This window comes from Oncorhynchus tshawytscha, linkage group LG06, assembly GCF_018296145.1.
Source record: "Oncorhynchus tshawytscha isolate Ot180627B linkage group LG06, Otsh_v2.0, whole genome shotgun sequence".
Classification (NCBI taxonomy): domain Eukaryota; kingdom Metazoa; phylum Chordata; class Actinopteri; order Salmoniformes; family Salmonidae; genus Oncorhynchus; species Oncorhynchus tshawytscha.
This window is the reverse complement of record NC_056434.1, coordinates 66594004-66612817: the sequence shown is the minus strand read 5'-3', so window position 1 is coordinate 66612817 and position 18814 is coordinate 66594004. Positions and strand designations below refer to the sequence as shown.

The 18814-nt window shown below is 40.4% G+C and overlaps 1 protein-coding gene across 6 annotated transcripts in view; it reads left to right on the top strand.

The window, feature by feature from the left end:
• The window catches only part of usp54a (ubiquitin specific peptidase 54a), a 107533-nt gene that overhangs the window by 19494 nt on the left and 69225 nt on the right, over nucleotides 1-18814 (top strand). For 4 of the 6 annotated variants that reach the window (XM_042323527.1, XM_042323524.1, XM_042323528.1 and 1 more), the window contains exon 2: nucleotides 4475-4576. The exons of 1 other annotated variant lie outside the window; for it this stretch is intronic. The gene's annotated coding sequence lies outside the window, so the exon portion shown is untranslated. Of the gene's footprint in view, nucleotides 1-4474; nucleotides 4577-13076; nucleotides 13251-18814 lie in introns of those variants that run through there. One more of the 6 variants, XM_042323525.1, reaches the window with a different exon arrangement.

The window sequence follows — 18814 nt, the reverse complement described above, 5'->3', positions numbered from 1 at the left end:
CTGGCTTCAGTCATGACTGCATGAGAGAGAAATGAAACGTCTGCACGTCGCCTGAGGGGGGAACGTGTGTGTTTCATTGTCCAATCCGAGGCTCGAACATGATCTGACCGTGTGATCTGAGGCTGTTTGCTCTCTTGGACATCCATTTGGGAAAGCCTCAAGGGAGAGCGGACAGTGAATTATAAACAAAGAGCTGAATATATTTCCCAACAAATGACACACATATTTTATTCATTTATTGGGGTGTGGAGAAAAGTGAGGCGGGGCATCCGTTTAACAGTAATTAAACTTTGGCCAGCCTAACCCATTTTGATTGGATAGAAAGGTTTGCCAGAAACCACCATCAGGAAGTCCACACCCAACACCAGCAGTGACGAGTCATCCAACCTCAGCCCGGCAGACGCCATAATCACAGCATGTTGGGTTGACATCAGTGGTATTAGCCTCTATTTGAACTTTAACCAGCCTTACATAGAATATGTTCACATATCCTTTTTAGACAACAATGAATTGGGATTTCTCTTTTCTTATCTCTTCTGTGCTTATGATGTTGAAGCCGGTGTCTGGTACTAAAGATAGAGGCTTCATGTGGTTTTGAGGAGCGTCAGGGTCGGTTTGCTCATTTGTTGACCAGTGGATCACTTCCTCCCTTTGGCACCAGTGTATGCCAGGGAGGCATATGGTGAGTGAAAGCTGAGACTAGTTCCAGGTTCCAGCCCACCAAAGTACATCGGTGGGATCTGATAGAGAGAGAGGCTATTCTGAGCGCTAAGTGTTGCATCAGAAAACATGTTACAGTAGAATTACATATAAGAATGCTCAGTAGATTAGAATATGTCCTAGCTAGCTGGATCCCTTAGAGATTCCAGCAATTGTGACTAAATGGATGCATGAGCATTGGTGAATGGTGAATGACTGTCCACGATGGGTGTGGAGGTTGACACCCTAGGAAACTGACAGCATCTGTTTACAGCCAGCTAGCCTCATTATCCTGATGCACCCTTTGCACCTCGTCCCCTAACCCTCCTGATCTTTGCTCCCTACGTATCTAACAGTGACGGATCCTATCCTTAGTCTGTAGTGACATTATGGGTCAGGTCAGGTCCTCTCCTAATTGGTTGGAAGAGAGGAATCTATATTGTACTCTTTTGTTGATGCACAGCAGTTTAATTTGTCTTAAGGCCTCTGTTTACGGCTTGAAAGGAGACGAGTGGTGCATTATCTCAATTTTGAAATGTGTCTCACACAATAAAACGTTATTCAGAAAGAGAGAACGGGCAAAACACTGTAGGGGGACGTAAGATAGTTCGAGGTAGCCTGCTGTTTGGTGTTGGAAATAATTAGATGGCAGTAGTGAAGCTGTGTTGATTTCACTTCCCCCGTTGGCGACACGCTGAGATGAATCGAATCTCAACGAAAAACCACACATAATCCTTAATTGTCCAGATTTGCATATTTCAATAATTGATTGTGTTCATCTTGTGTAAGGGAGATTTAGGGAGCTAAAGTTTAGAATTGCCTAGTAGGGTTTTATGATAATGCGATGATAGTTTATTGTGCTTGAGGACCTGCTCTGGCTTATTACAATGTTGGCAGAGAGCAGATTGGTGCTGTACTGGGAATAAACAGCGGAGCACACTGAGATTGTGTTTTCCCCCTGGATAGACTGTGACTCATTGGGATTATGAGCAGAGTGATACAAGTCTTGGCAGAATATAACATTTGGCACTCTAGTCTTTTATGCCACTGTCTTTTTGTGCTAATGGTTCCACTGCATCTTATGGTTATCTTTCCAGAGATCCTATTTCTTCCTCAAGACTCTCTATCGCTTCCTTTGCATTGCTTGTGTTTTCTTCTATTTCGTTTTGCGGAGCTCTCCGATTGGCTGCTTTTATCAAGCTTTTTGTAGGCCTACCTTATTTCCATTTCCCTCCGCATTGCTATTATGGGTGAGCATGGAAACCAGGCTATTTCTGATGACAATAACACTGGCCTACATCTCGCCAGGCTAAATATTGAAGCAAACAGTCTATAAATGAATCAGTGGGCCTGCTTTTTTTGAATCATTCTTCCATTATTTAGAGTCTCTGTTGTGTTATTACACTGTTTTTACAATATGTGCCTCAGTGGCTGATGTAGCCTAACTTTACCTTACCATTACCTGCTCACAGGATCAGGATGTCCCCCTGTTTTACACTCCAGGATTAGAGTATGAAACAGGTGATGAATTATATGGTCATTATCATCACCGTGCTCTGAAAACGTTTGGCCGGTGACAGATAACCGACAAGCCACTTTAGGCTCATGAAAGGCTGGTGCGGGGCCGAATAGGGCGTAGCTTTCGAACGAATCACACGTTCACATGACAAATCAGTTATGACATTGGTCTTCATAGCAGCTATGATACCGTTCGGGATGTATGGTAATCATTTACCCATCACAGGAATTTCTGAAACTTTTTATGATCCGTATGACAGTGTTGGTGACTTAGGTCTAGATCAAGTGGAATTTTGTTTGAAACTCATTGATGTATAGCCTGCAGCAAATGTCTGATCTCCCTCCTGCTAATGGGAAACCATATTATTGCTATTTGTAGTATTTGAGTGACACACACATGGTTAGCAGATGTTAATGCGAGTGTAGCGAAATGCTTGTGCTTCTAGTTCCAACCGTGCAGTAATATCTAACAAGTATAATATCTAACAATTTTACAACAACTACCTTATACACACAAGTGTAAAGGAATGAATAAGAATATGTACATATAAATATATGGATAAGAGATGGCCGTGCTGCATAGGCAAGATGCAGTAGATGGTATAGAGTACAGTATATACATATGAGATGAGTACTGTAGGGTATGTAAACATGATATAAAGTGACATTGTTTAAAGTGACGAGTGATACATTTATTACATCCAATTTTTAATTATTAAAGTGGCTAGAGATTTGAGTCAGTATGTTGGCAGCAGCCACTCAATGTTAGTGATGGTTGTTTAACAGTCTGATGGCCTTGAGATAGAAGCTGTTTTTCAGTCTCTTGGTGCCAGCTTTGATGCACCTGTACTGTGTAACGGCTTTCTTCCTGGGAAGGAGAGGCGGACCAAAACGCAGCGTGGTTAGAGTTCATGTTCATTTAATAAGGTAACTCAAACATGAACAGGATACAAAACAATAAACGTGAAAACCGAAACAGTCCTAACTGGTGCATAAAACACAAAGACAGGAAACAACCACCCACAAATCCCAACACAAAACAGGCTACCTAAATATGGTTCCCAATCAGAGACAATGACTAACACCTGCCTCTGATTGAGAACCATATCAGGCCAAACATAGAAATAGACAAACCAGACACACAACATAGAATGCCCACCCAGCTCACGTCCTGACCAACACTAAAACAAGGAAAACACACAGGAACTATGGTCAGAACGTGACATACTGACCTCGCCTTCTGGATGATAGCGGGGTGAACAGGCAGTGGCTCGGGTGGTTGTTTACCTTGATGATCTTTTTGGCCTTCCTGTGACATCGGGTGGTGTAGGTGTCCTGGAGGGCAGGTAGTTTGCCCCCGGTGATGCGTTGTGCAGACCTCACTATGTGCCTCAACATTGAGTGTTAAAGATACTAATTGCTACTCAATCCATCCAATCAACAAGTAAGCTATGAAATATTGATATTTATTAACCACTCGCAGACCAACTAATGGCAGAGACACATCATCAATAACTGTTTTGCTTGCCTATTGCCCTGCCATACATTTGAATTGAAGCTCTGATTCAATGAGGCACGGTGTTTGAGATTCATAAATATTCAAGTGATTTAGAGGGAGGAGCAAATGGCAAACAGCAATATCACACATGTATTCAATGATTATACAGTGTTTATGTCTTGCAGTCTGTGTCACTGACTATAGGAAGGGGAGACATTTTTCTCAGCTAGACCTCGTCCATAATTTAACATTACTAAATGCTTACTGTGTATTTGAAAATCGAGAAACACCAAAAGAGCCATGAAACAAACACCCTTCAAAATGTATAAAACCGTGTCCCGTGTGGCTCAGTTGGTAGAACATGGCACTTACAACGCCAGGGTTGTGGATTTGATTCCCACGGGGGACCAGTAGGAAAATGTATGCCCTCACTACTGTAAGTCGCTCTGGATAAGAACGTCTGCTAAATGACTAAAATGTACAACTGTAAAATACATGTTAGAACTGTTCCCAAAGTTCCCTTTATACTGAAGCACAGCATAAATGATTAATCTTATATAATGCCTTGTGTATCTCAGCGCTTGTAGAGGTTATGTAAACAGACTCATTGTATGGGGAGCCCTGTCAAGTTCAGTGTGTTTCCTCTTTCCTGGCAGCCCTGCTGAGTGTCTGTCTCTTTAATAGGTGTACAGAGGGAAGGTGGGAGGGGCTTCCTGAGGAAACAGGTATGTGCTGACAGGGTTGATGTCATTATTTCAGTGTCACCTGGGAAGACCTACGTTGTGGCAGCTCCACTATCACACCTCACAGCTGCTAGAGAGACCGGAGTGCAGATGCCTCCCAGGCGGCACGTTGATATAAGTAAGTACAGAAAAGAGCTGTCTGTTATTGAAACTGCACTTTTGTCAAGGTAAGGGGTTGTCTTACAGTCGGGAAAGCCTGTTTCACAAGTAGCTTAGCAGGTGTGACAGGATGGGAGCGAAGCATCACTGAGCAGCAGACATCACAGACTGTATGTTTCTCCGCCAGTAATCCCTTGTGGGGCATGAATAGTGTATTTTTGGGGAAAGCATATTTTAGTCATAAGTATAGATGTGATGACTACAGCTGTCTCTTGAATAAGTAACTGAATGCTAATGTGAGATCCAGAACCTTGTTTAAAAATATGCTTTGCTAATTTAATTCAGCAATAAGGCCCCAGTCGGTGTGGTATATGGCCAATACACTACGGCTCAAGGCTGTTCCAACCCCCGAGGTGCGTTATTGCTATTATAAACTGGTTACAAACAGTAACAGTAAAAAGTAGAACAGTTCAAATAAATGTGCTGTCATACCCGTGTTACACTTTCAGCCAATCAGCATTCAGGGCTTGAATCACCCAGTTTATAATGTCCTTTATGCCATGTCATTGTTGAATACTCCTTTCTCATTGGCTTGAAGGAGATTCCAGAGCGTTCATTATTTCCCTGTAATGAACGGTGTAGTTGCACAGTAGAATTCAATGGCTATAGTTCATTTTTACATTTTGAAAAGCTTTTGAAAGCGAAAGTCGAATTGAAAACAGCATTGGTGTTATTGAATTTGATTTTCATAATAGCAAGCTATGATGGTTTGGTTAGCTAAACTAGCAAGCTGTTTGTTTACCACTGCAACTACTGTAGCTATCTAGTAAACTTGCTAGCTACTTCAGTGCATGTTGAACACATTTCTACCTGCAAATTAACACATTTCTAGCGGCAAATGTGTTAAATTATAGCCGTGGTATAAAAGGGATAATCAACTCAGGGCTCTATGCGTTCTCTGGAAAATGATGCAACTCCGTGGAGTTGCAACTTCACATCGTTCATTCTTTTCCATAGAATGCATAGCCCCTCGTTGATTGTCCCTTACTTATTGTTGAATTTATGCCCCTTAAAATAGTAACCTGAAGTAGATCAGTGCATGGGCCAGCTGCATTACTCACCACGCTCCCAGCTCAGTCCACTGGGCTTCATCCAAGGACTATTTGCATATTAGTAAATGTATGAAACCGTGGGAGCCAAGCAATTTCTTCCCCAATCTCAATGTTAAAAACTTTTGGTTGAGAGACGCCTCCTGAATCTATTGCCCCATTATTGTGTTGCCCCATTATTGTGGTGAATATGGTCATATATCTTTTCCTGACATTTACATACAGAGAAAAAAACTAAGACACTAGGCAACTTCCCCCTTCAAAAAGTGCCTCATGGGAAACCTTGAAAGATACTCTCTCAATCTGTGTGACTCAAATGACTAAGAAGGTCAAAACAGTCCTAGGAAACCTCTTTGAATGATAAGGTACCTATTAGAAGGGCACGGCTTTTACTTAATAGGTGTGTTGTCTAACCAATTGCCTCAGGGTGGTATGACTGAGAACAGCCCCAGGGTGTGTGTGTGTTTAGGTACCATCATATGACTGTGAGTAAACAGTATCTCAGCCAAGGTGGCTGTCTAAGAGCTAGGTCGGATGATGTCATTCAGGAAGTGGAGTCAGTGGACACAGTGAAATAAGGTACTGTACCGTGGGTCTACTGTACCATATGGCCTGTCACAGAGTCATATGACACATATCTCAATTACTCGTCTTTGTTTGGAACGCTTGAGAGAAGTTAAGTTGCTATTTTGTTTGGCATTTTACCGTCAAAATACGAATTTTGTTACTATTAATAATTTTGAATATCCCTGTTATGCTCAGGTATTAGATTATTATGACACCAAAGGTTATGTATTTTTGTTATTACATAGAGGCATATGAGCCTTTCAAGTATGATATATTAACCGGAGCAAACTTATACAGCGTAAAAACAATCTTACTCTGTCTCTCTCTCCCAGAAACATACACACGCACACAAACACATATTTGTTGAAAAAGCAAAACAAAACCCTTTTTAATTGGTCTGGATGTGGACCCCCTCTTTGTTAGCAGGCTGAGTGGGGGCCTTTGGAGAAGAGGAAACTCCTGTTTGAGCAGAATGCCGGTGCATTGTTACGGGGCCAATGCTTTGTTTTCAAATAACAGCTTTTGTCTTCTGAATGAATGGTCTATTGTGAGAAAGTGTTCTAATTCCCGAATCAAAGCTTGACACAACTTACAGATTGTGTCCCTTATTTATTTTAATTTTATTGAAGTAATCATTGGCTTTTCTTGGAGTAGAGGGGCATCTTCTCTGGAACTGTTTGTATAGGACACCCAGTAGCATTCACGTGGTACACTTTGTTTTCTAGGTTGTGTTTGTGATATTCTCTGGGCTTTATTTCATTCGTGTGCAGATTACAGGCTGTGCTGCAGCTTTCAAAAGTGTTTTTTTGATCCGGGTGATGGATGCAGATAAGAGTTGGAGCAGGCACCTGTTGCACTGCAAATTAGCTGGAAAGGGATAAAAAAAAAATGGACCAATCCTCTCAAATTACAAGCTCCCAACAAAGGGGGAAAGCTTAGAACAGAGCCCAATAGGCCTTTTCTTGATGATCACGTTGAGTCACACAATTGTGGTATTTCAATCATATTGTTGTGTTTTTCTCGGAGAACTGTATAAAAAAATGTGACACACAAAGTAGCCTAACGTGACTTATTATGGATCAGATTGTGTTGAGCTCCATGCTCCTATTGCTAACACGGACTTCCTTCAGATTAACTCTTTGTATTTTCTCATTAGGGCTTGAATGATTCTGTCCTCCTTTCACACCACAGCTACAGCTTTCTATATAGTATGTGGTGCTATGGAATTGTAGCAGGGAGTGTGTAGGCAGTCAAACACAGTATTTGTTGACTTAACACGATTACTGCCTTTAACAATGTGTTTACCTAAGCTTCTCCTTATGTGAAGTTCCACAAATGTCCCTTGTGATAAGCACTACCTCATGTGTTGTATGGTGGTGCGTGGAACTTTTCTCCCTGCATTAAAAAGTTTAATTTTCCCCACCATCCCTCCCTGCCCTATCATTTTACAAGTAAAGCCTCACACCCTGAGGGTTCACACAACTATTCATCCGCCAATATAAAGTTTAATGTTGGCCGGTCTCTCTCCTCCCTTCCTTCCTCTGTGGAATATACTAAAAATCATCCACCTATTTAGTCATATACAGTTTCGTGTGAAAACTGTTTCCAGTCACGTTGTGTGAATCAACTCACGCTGTTATGACAGACTCGTCTCAGAGTTCAAAGTCGCCTTATGGTCTTTCTCTGGATTGGACATTTGCCACCTTTGAAAACAACCACTGTTGGATTAAAGATATCACAGCTTGGCTGTGTGCCACTAACACCATAACACAGTCACAAAGCTTGATTAGAGTTAAAGGCCCAGTGCAGTCAAAACTTGATTTCCTGTGTTTTATATATATTTCCAAACTAAGAGGTTGGAATAATAGTTTGAAATTGTGAAAATCATGATAATACATTTTTAGTGTAAGAGTTGTTTGACAAGAACACCTGACATTTCAGCCTGTTTTGGTGGAATGGAGTTTTTACCTACCTGGTGACATCACCAGACGCTAAATGAGTTAAACCATTACAGTATAAACCCTGTCTGGGGGGGTTCTACTAAACTATATGGAATTGCTTTAAGAAGGTCATACCAAGGATCATTTTGCTACTGGATTTTGAATTTTAAGACCCGTTGAACTATATATTTTTTATTTATTTGTCCTTACTGCTATTAGCCTATACAAACGCATTGTATAACAGATTCACTACATGGAACAACATATACAAATCTCAAGGAATATATATAAGAAAGATTAGGAAACACTTAAAAAAAAAATTTTTTTTTTTTTTTTTTTTTACATGTATTTAAACCCTTTATTTTTGGAACTAAACAGTTCTCATATATACAGTTGAAGTCAGAGGTTTACATACACCTTAGCCAAATACATTTAAACACAGTTTTTCACAATTCCTAACATTTAATCCAAGTAAAAATTCCCTGTTGTAGGCCTGTTAAGATCACCACTTTTTTTTAAGAATGTGAAATGTCAGAATAATAGTAAAGAGAATGATTTATTTCAGCTTTTATTTCTTTCATCACATTCCCAGTGGCTCAGAAGTGTACATACACTCAATTAGTATTTGGTAGCATGGCCTTTAAATTGTTTAACCTGGGTCAAACGTTTCGGGTAAGCTTCCACAAGCTTCCCACAATAAGCTGGGTGAATTTTAGCCCATTCCTCCTGACAGAGCTGGTGTAACTGAGTCAGGTTTGTAGGCCTTCTTGCTCGCACACACACTTTTTTAGTTCTGCCCACAAATTTCTATAGGATTGAGGTCAGAGCTTTGTGATGGCCACTCCAATACCTTGACTTTGTTGTCCTTAAGCCATTTTGCCACAACTTTGGAAGTATGCTTGGGGTCATTGTCCTTTTGGAAGACCCATTTGCGACCAAGCTTTAACTTCCTGACGGATGTCTTGAGATGTTGCTTCAATATATCCACCTAATTTTCCATCCTCATGCCATCTATTTTGTGAATGGCACCAGTCCCTCCTGCAACAAAGCACCCCCACAACATGTCTGTAAACAATTGTTGGAAAAATTACTTGTGTCATGCACAAAGTAGATGTCCTAACCGACTTGCCAAAGCTATAGTTTGTTAGCAAGAGAATTTGTGGAGTGGTTGAAAAATGAGTTTTAATGACTTCAACCTAAATGAATGTAAACTTCCGACTTCCGACTGTACTCCCATTAATGTTTTCAGCTGAAGCTGGGGGAACTTCAGACGAGTCTTGTAGTGGGCATCCTAGTTCAAAACAACTCTCATGTTTGTGAGAGCAGTGGTGGAAGAAGTACCCTATTGTTGTACTTGAGTAAAAGTTAAAAATAAGTTAATAGAAAATGACTCAAGTGAAAATCAAAGTCACGCAGTAAAATCCTACTTGAGTAAGTCTAAAAGTATTTGGTTTTAAATGTACTTAAGTATCAGAAGTACATTTAATTGCTAAAATATACTTTAGTATCAAAAGTAAAAGTAATTGTATAAGTAATTTCAAATTCCTTATATTATGCAAACCAGACAGCACCATTTTGTTGTTTTTTACATTTACGGATAGCCAGGTTCTAGTGGTTAGAGAGTCGGACCAGTAACCAAAAGGTTGCTAGATCGAATCCCAGAGCTGACAAGGTAAAAATATGTCGTTCTACCCCTGAACAAGGCAGTTATTATAAATAAGAATTTGTTCTTTACCCACTTGCTTAGTTCAATAAAAAAAAAATATCTTGATAAGTGTGTGAATCAAACCATTTTCATGTCCTGCTAAGCATTCAAAATATAATGAGTACTTTTGGGTGTCAGGGAAACTATATGGAAGTAAAAGTTATATATGAAGTAAAAGTTGTAAAAAATATAAATAGTAAAGTACAGATACTCCAAAAAACGACTTAAGTAGTACTTTCAAGCATTGTTACTTAAGTACTTTACACCACTGCAGACGAGTAGTCCAAACTATTCAGACGCGACAGACAGAAGTTGGCAGATCGGCTGTACTGACTTCAGACGAGTGCCAAGACGCTTGTGGGTGTCGTAGAGCAAAACTGAGAACTCTATCATATTTGTGAGAGTCTCATCTTTCCATAGAGGGGTCATAACCCTTCAGTCCCTACAGACGGTTTTGTGAGAAGACCGATTTTCATGATATCTGGGGGGAAAAAACACTCTCTAGCGCTGTCACCTTTCACCGCAGATGCGGAAGTACGACATCGGTAGATGTTGTTGATTGAGACACATCTAATGCAAAAGAAAACTATAACTATTACTTGAGAAATTGCTCTTTGCGAAGAAGCTTTTTTTGTTTATTTTGTATCATGTTAATTAAAAACAAGCACAGTAAGGTACTTAACTGTTGGCCAGAAGTGATTTGATATTGAGATAAACCATGTGCATTGGACCTTTTAATGAAGGACACTGAACAGAGAAACTGTGGCGTTATTCATTTCTAATGAACACCACCTCATACTATTTGTATCGAGGAGTACCCGTACAGATGTAGGATCTTAATTTCGTCACCCAGTTGCAGGAGAACTTTTACATTGTAGTGTGTTTGAGGTTTAAAAAAGGCTTCTGAAGTTTTAATTTCCACTTTGAAATTTCAGACTTGATTTTCCCTTACTAAACATGTATCAACCCCTACAAAAATATCCATTCATTATAACCCCCATAATAATTCACATTCATGTTGTGTTGCTGCAGGATTGTTTTCCTGCTGTAGCAAACTGGCTCAAATTTAAGGAGTTCCCGGACTGGCAGAGCTCCAGATTAAAGGGTAACATAGCCCTGTTAATCATATGGGTGGAAGAGGACTATGTGGCTCATAGCTGCGTAGCCCTCAGACTGGGTGTAAACATTCCTTGAGAATGAAAATGGCCGTGTGTTAGAAATGTGGTGTGGTAGCTGTTGCGCACTCAATAGTGTAAACTGCTTGGGTAATTCCCAATGTCAAGAGTAGCACAAGAGCTGAAATACTACCCACTGGGCACAGACGTCAGTTCAACGTCCACTTTTGATTTACATTTTACAACGTAAATAATATGTGAAATCAACAAAACATTTCACCATGTCATTGGATTTAGGTTAAAATACTTTTTGCAAGGCCAATTAGTTTCCCACGTTGTTTCAATGTCATTTTTTGGGGTTGAAATGATGTAGAAACAACTTTGATTCAACCTGTTTTTGCCCAGTGGGTAATTTGTTTCTTACCTTTGATAGTTTTAGACAAGTTTTTACATACTTTTTGTTGTTGTTGTATTTTTACCGCCCTTTTCTCCCAATTTCAACTCATCGCTGCAACTCCCCCAATGGGCTTGGGAGAGACGAAGTTCGAGTCGTGTGAAATATGACCCGCCAAACCGCCCTCCTTAACACCCACCCGCTTAACCGGGAAGCCAGATGCACTAATGTGTCGCAGGAAACACAATTCAACTCACAACCGAAGTTAGCCTGCAGGCGTCCGGCCCGCCACAAGCAGTTGCTAGAACCCAGGCCAAACCCCCCCCTAACCCAGACGATGCTGGGCCAATTGTGCGCTGCCCTATGGGGCTCCCGGTCACAACCGGTTGTGACAGTGACACCTCAAGCACTGCGATGCAGTTCCTTAGACCGCTGCGCCACTCGGGAGGCCATTTAGACAAGTTTTTTTATTCTAATTGGCTACAACCCCAAGGCATGCGTAACACCCTCAATGCTGATTGCTGAAATACCTGTTCTAATATAGGGGCCAGTTAGTTGCCATCTATTGATTTTGACATGTGATGGCTCTAATCATTACAGAAGTCAATAGCGTACCCTCCATACCCTCTACTGAATATACAGTAGGTCTGTGGCTGGTTAATGTCACCATCCAGACAAATTCAAAATGGGTATGGTGAAGCTCATAATATTTGAGTGCACACCCAGGTCCTACAGAGGGTAGTGTGTACGGCCCAGTACATCACTGGGACCAAGCTTCCTGTCATCCAGGACCTCTATACCAGGCGGTGTCAGAGGAAGGCCCTAAAAATTGTCAAAGACTCCAGCCACCCTAGTCATAGACTGTTCTCTCTGCTACTGCACGGCAAGCTGTACCAGAGTGCCAAGTCTAGATCCAAGAGGCTTCTAAATAGCTTCTACCCCCAAGCCATAAGACTCCTGAACATCTAATCAAATGGCTACCCAGACTATTTGCATTGCGCCCCCACCCCCTCTTTAAGCCGCTGCTACTCTCTGTTATTATCTATGCATAGTCACTTTAATAACTCTACCTACATGTAAATATTACCTCGACTACCCGGGCCCCCACACATTGACCCTGTACCGGTACCCCCTGTATGTAGTCTCACTATTGTTATTTTGCTGCTGCTCTTTAATTACTTGTTCCTTTTATTTCTTATTCTTATTCGTATTTTTTAAACTGCATTGTTGGTTAGGGGCTTGTAAGTAAGCATTTCACTGTAAGGTCTACAGTGAGTAGGCTATTGGTTGTATACCTGTTGTATTCTGCACATGTGACTAATAAAATGTCATTTGATTTGAAATATTTATTTTAGTTACTCAATTGCATGATTACTAATATTATTTTTGTCAAATGATCCAATAGCCTATTTCAAAGTTGATGAGGCTACATATAATTACAACTTCCTCCCATTATTAACATCGTATAGTCATTATTATTAAGCTACTCAGTATGACCATTATCACAATAGAACACTGCTGAACTGAGTAATATTTTTTTCTGTACAGAATGTTTCTCGCTACGGTCTGCGTGGTCGAGTACCATCAAACATGAAAAAAGTGTCGTGTCTGTTTCTCAAACGCCCCCTCCACTGTGATTTTATTTGGGAGACTGCCTGCGTTGTTTCGGTCGGCAGGTAATGGCGCCACCCCTCCCCCCAGCCCAGCTTCCAACCCAGCACAGTCTCACAGAGCACGTTATGAAGAATTCAATGCCTGCTGAAATTGGTTATGCGGAATTTTTGGGGGGTGTTTGAGAATCCTGCAGCTGAAGCGAAGGTTTACTACCGTAGGCTATCCGGAAACATTTTCCCGAATGAAAAGGTAAGTTTGTTCGCGCTACTATTTTAGAGGAATGTGTTTTGATCTGTTGTTTTGAAAATACATGTAAATACATTGGGTTAGGATGTTGTTATTACACAGAACCGTTACTTTCGTACAACTTTACAGCCTTTATTTGGAGTTTTTAGGAATAATTATCAGAGTTTTTTTTGTTGATGTGGTTCCAACTAGAGGCAGGGGAAGCACTGAATAGAAGTTTTAGCCCTTGCGCATTGTCTGTGACTAACGGTATATAGAGCTGTTGAACTGAGGCACGGGATGCTGCATTGCTCGGAATCTGTTCATTGTTCTCTGGGAGTTGAGTTGACTAACGAGATGCTTTAAACTTCACTCGCGAGAAACGGTTTAACAGAAATGTTATATGTATCCGTTCATGTATCCACCCTTGTTCACATTGGAATGTCGCACACCGCGAAATGTTCCTGTGTATCGGTGCGATTCATGTAACAACATAAACATAACGTTGAAAGTATGTTATTCGAATGAATTGAATGAATGGGGACTTCCGGTAAACTACCCTACGTTTGATTGTGCTATTCCATAATATGGTGAAATAGAGCGTTTATCTCCAAAATAAACTTCTACCTACGAAATAACAGAATAGCAGGCATGACTAAATTGAGTTCGCTATAAGCTATATGTTTTGACGCACCTGCTCTTCAGGCTACTTGATTTATCTTTGGTGGTTGGAATGAGGACAATATATTTGGTTTCTTTTCATTATTTCAATTTGATATTATACTGACTCCCCTGGCTAACAGCTGTCTTTGCTGCATTGTATAGTGTATTCACATGTAACGTTTGACATAAATGTGTGTAATTGAGAAATTGAAACTAATATTCTATTGTTCAATTAAAATTAGTGTATTATATTGATACGGGTTAGATGGACTGTAGTTTAATCAAAATAGCCTTAGTCATTTTCCTCTTGATTATGTGATAATTATGTTGTGAATTAGTGTGATCATGAGTCATGATGATTCATATTGATGATGATATTTTGTTAGGCTATTGCTATACATGTTGACCAGTCATCTCTTCACAAATACTTGTTATAGAGACAGACGGATCCACTATCATTGGACTTCCACTTTAACGTCAGAACATCAGTCAAATGAACTGATTTCACCATTACAAGACCGGTCTGCTTCACACTGGGTTCACCTCCAGAACTAATGGACCGTGTTAACAGGCTTTGGTGCCCATGACAGGCCAGGACTCACTGCACTTTGGCCCACCCACTGTTGTGGTGGAGTGATGGTCTGTGTGTCATTGTAGGAAAGGGGTGTATTGGCATACTAATGGTGTGTACAACGTTCCTTTTGCTGAAACCATAGGTCGAACTCTTCTTTCATGAGCTTTAAACTCATTCAACTCATCTCAATCAAATGTATAATCTGTCAGTGCAACTGTTGCATCAGGTGTCTGGATTCATGTCTGAGAATGATGGAAGGAATTTGGTTGACCCATAATGACATCACCAGGTCATGTCCTCTGAAAGGCTGGGTGGATTTCTTGTTGTTGCCATATTGCTCATATACACTAATTTCATGTCAGAAGTGCTAATGAGGTAGGGGCTAGGGGTTGGTTTGGTATAAGAATTTAGCGTCTCTGGGGCAAGGCGTGTCTGTGGGTTTTGGCCGTTTTGTGTCGAAAGCAGTCAAGGCTCATTAACACATACGGCCAACATCACAGCATCTAACGCTCTCCCTTTCTCTCTCTCTCTCTCTCTCTCTCTCTCTCTCTCTCTCTCTCTCATTCCCCACCCTTCTATTCCTCACCCAGTTTTCACCCCCATTTTATATATGGCTGGTCATTGAAGGACACAATATAGGCTTACCATTTGTGACTGACATGGTTCATATGGGATTTCCCAAAGATTGTTGTTATTGGTGGAGTTCTGTAAGATAATTTTATTGTATTGTGTAACAGCAATTATATCGGTCATGGTAACACAGGTAAGATTACTTCCACACAAGGTGTTTTTGCTTATTGGGATCCCCTAGCAATGACAATTTTCTGTGCTGTAGGTCTGATGTTATTTATGTTTAGGCAGGAAGCAGAGCAGTATTTAATCCAAGCTAAAAAGGCAGGGGCTAGCTGTAAACACAGAAGATGCCAATTTTTGACTTAGTTTATGTTATCCTCCGCTGCATTTGTATTTGCCCTATGCGGGTTCAGAAATGGCTCGGGGTTAGAAAACCAAATGCAAAAATAATTACAAGTGGGAATCTATCACTTAGGCCTATGAGCAAATAAACAATTATTGAAAAAAGAAAATACAAAAACATTGTATTTACACATTCATCATCATTAAGCTCCTTTTGAAGTGTGGCTCCCAATGGAACAAGTGATGTAGGGCTGCCTTGGAAGTGTATTTTAGTAACGTTACTGCCTCAGCTCCTGTGTTTGGGCTGTTGTGTTTCTGTTGACCTTACCACTCTTGTTTTATTGAATTGATCCCAAGTTGTGTTATCCCATCGAAATCAAATAAAACTGTATTGGTTGCGTACACAGATTTGCAGGTGATAACGAAGGTGAAGCGAAATATTTGTGTTTCTAGTTCCAACAGTGCAGTAATACAAAGAAATGTAAGAAATATCAGAACGAGTCTGGAATATATACACTGCATGGCCAAAAGTCTGTGGACACCCCTTCAAATGAATGGATTTGACTATTTCAGCCACACCCGTTGCTAACAGGTGTATAAAATTAAAATGAAGCATACAGCCATGCAATTTCCATTAAAAAAAACATTAGGAGTAGAATGGCATGTACTGAAGAGCTCAGTGACTTTTAAAGTGGCACCTTCATAGGATGCCACCTTTCCAACAAGTCAGTTTTCACATTTCTGCCCTGCTACAGCTGCCCCTGTCAACTGTAATTTATGAAGTGGAAACATCTAGGAGCAACAATGGCTCAGCCACAAAGTGGTAGGCCACACAAGCTTTTTTTAGTTGAACAGTCTAAAGTATATAAATATATATATATTTTTATACAGTGCCTTGCGAAAGTATTCGGCCCCCTTGAACTTTGCGACCTTTTGCCACATTTCAGGCTTCAAACATAAAGATATAAAACTGTATTTTTTTGTGAAGAATCAACAACAAGTGGGACACAATCATGAAGTGGAACGACATTTATTGGATATTTCAAACTTTTTTAACAAATCAAAAACTGAAAAATTGGGCGTGCAAAATTATTCAGCCCCTTTACTTTCAGTGCAGCAAACTCTCTCCAGAAGTTCAGTGAGGATCTCTGAATGATCCAATGTTGACCTAAATGACTAATGATGATAAATACAATCCACCTGTGTGTAATCAAGTCTCCGTATAAATGCACCTGCACTGTGATAGACTCAGAGGTCCGTTAAAAGCGCAGAGAGCATCATGAAGAACAAGGAACACACCAGGCAGGTCCGAGATACTGTTGTGAAGAAGTTTAAAGCCGGATTTGTATACAAAAAGATTTCCCAAGCTTTAAACATCCCAAGGACCACTGTGCAAGCGGTAATATTGAAATGGAAGGAGTATCAGACCACTGCAAATCTACCAAGACCTGGCCGTCCCTCTAAACTTTCAGCTCATACAAGGAGAAGACTGATCAGAGATGCAGCCAAGAGGCCCATGATCACTCTGGATGAACTGCAGAGATCTACAGCTGAGGTGGGAGACTCTGTCTATAGGACAACAATCAGTCGTATATTGCACAAATCTGGCCTTTATGGAAGAGTGGCAAGAAGAAAGCCATTTCTTAAAGATATCCATAAAAAGTGTTGTTTAAAGTTTGCCACAAGCCACCTGGGAGACACACCAAACATGTGGAAGAAGGTTCTCTGGTCAGATGAAACCAAAATTGAACTTTTTGGCAACAATGCAAAACGTTATGTTTGGCGTAAAAGCAACACAGCTCATCACCCTGAACACACCATCCCCACTGTCAAACATGGTGGTGGCAGCATCATGGTTTGGGCCTGCTTTTTTTCAGCAGGGACAGGGAAGATGGTTAAAATTGATGGGAAGATGGATGGAGCCAAATACAGGACCATTCTGGAAGAAAACCTGATGGAGTCTGCAAAAGACCTGAGACTGGGACGGAGATTTGTCTTCCAACAAGACAATGATCCAAAACATAAAGCAAAATCTACAATGGAATGGTTCAAAAATAAACATATCCAGGTGTTAGAATGGCCAAGTCAAAGTCCTGACCTGAATCCTATCGAGAATCTGTGGAAAGAACTGAAAACTGCTGTTCACAAATGCTCTCCATCCAACCTCACTGAGCTCGAGCTGTTTTGCAAGGAGGAATGGGAAAAAATGTCAGTCTCTCGATGTGCAAAACTGATAGAGACATACCCCAAGCGACTTACAGCTGTAATCGCAGCAAAAGGTGGCGCTACAAAGTATTAACTTAAGGGAGCTGAATAATTTTGCACGCCCAATTTTTCCGTTTTTGATTTGTTAAAAAAGTTTGAAATATCCAATAAATGTCGTTCCACTTCATGATTGTGTCCCACTTGTTGTTGATTCTTCACAAAAAAATACAGTTTTATATCTTTATGTTTGAAGCCTGAAATGTGGCAAAAGGTCGCAAAGTTCAAGGGGGCCGAATACTTTCGCAAGGCACTGTATATATATATATATATATACATATATATATATATACATATATATATTATGACACATGAGACACCTGTCTCAGAGGGGACTAATCCATTGCGGAAGCCACGGGGGATGGCACACCAGTACCACCAGTAGTACATTTACCGTTAATTCCCATAATTTCTAATCTACAATGTTTGTTTGGTTAAGGTAATTTATGTTAATGTGTTCAATATATTATGTTGCAAGTTTGCTAGCAGGAGCTTCAGGCCTGCCCCAAGTTAATAGTGATACAATGTTTCAAGTTCATTGCAGACAGGCCATGCGTAGCCAATGTGATTTATAGGATATTTATTTTTATCAGGATATTCTCTGCCTGCAGGCTGCAATGTTTTTATTTGTTGGCTTTATGTAGGCTATTTTTACATAGTTGGCAATGGAAATTACTTTTAGAATTTTGATTAACCACATGATAATGCTTTTGAGATACAAAGGCATTATTATAAATGAAATTAAACTGTTCCACGAAAATGTGCATATAAAAATCATAACTGGCACTCAGATGGTAGAAATTGTAAGATAAATTGGCACTCCAGATGGAAAATGTTGTCAATCTGCGAAGGCCAGCAGCGGGAGGAAGAGGGTCGGGAGCAGTTTTCTTTTTTTTCTGGTTAGGTTATCTTGATCTCTGGCTCCCTCGAGTCATTTGTGTCTTAATTATTTAGTCACAGTGTGCTTAAAGCATCAGACATGCTCAGTAGCCTACATATAGTTGATTTTATTATAACACACATGGTGTAGGGAAAAAGACTTGTTCAAAAATGTAGACCAATCGATTGGTCGAAAGAACAAATGACTAGTTCAACAAAGATTTGTTTTAGTCGGGGACAGCCCAGGTGTGTATAAACAGCGTGAACGGTATATGAATAGAAAAAGTGTGTACAG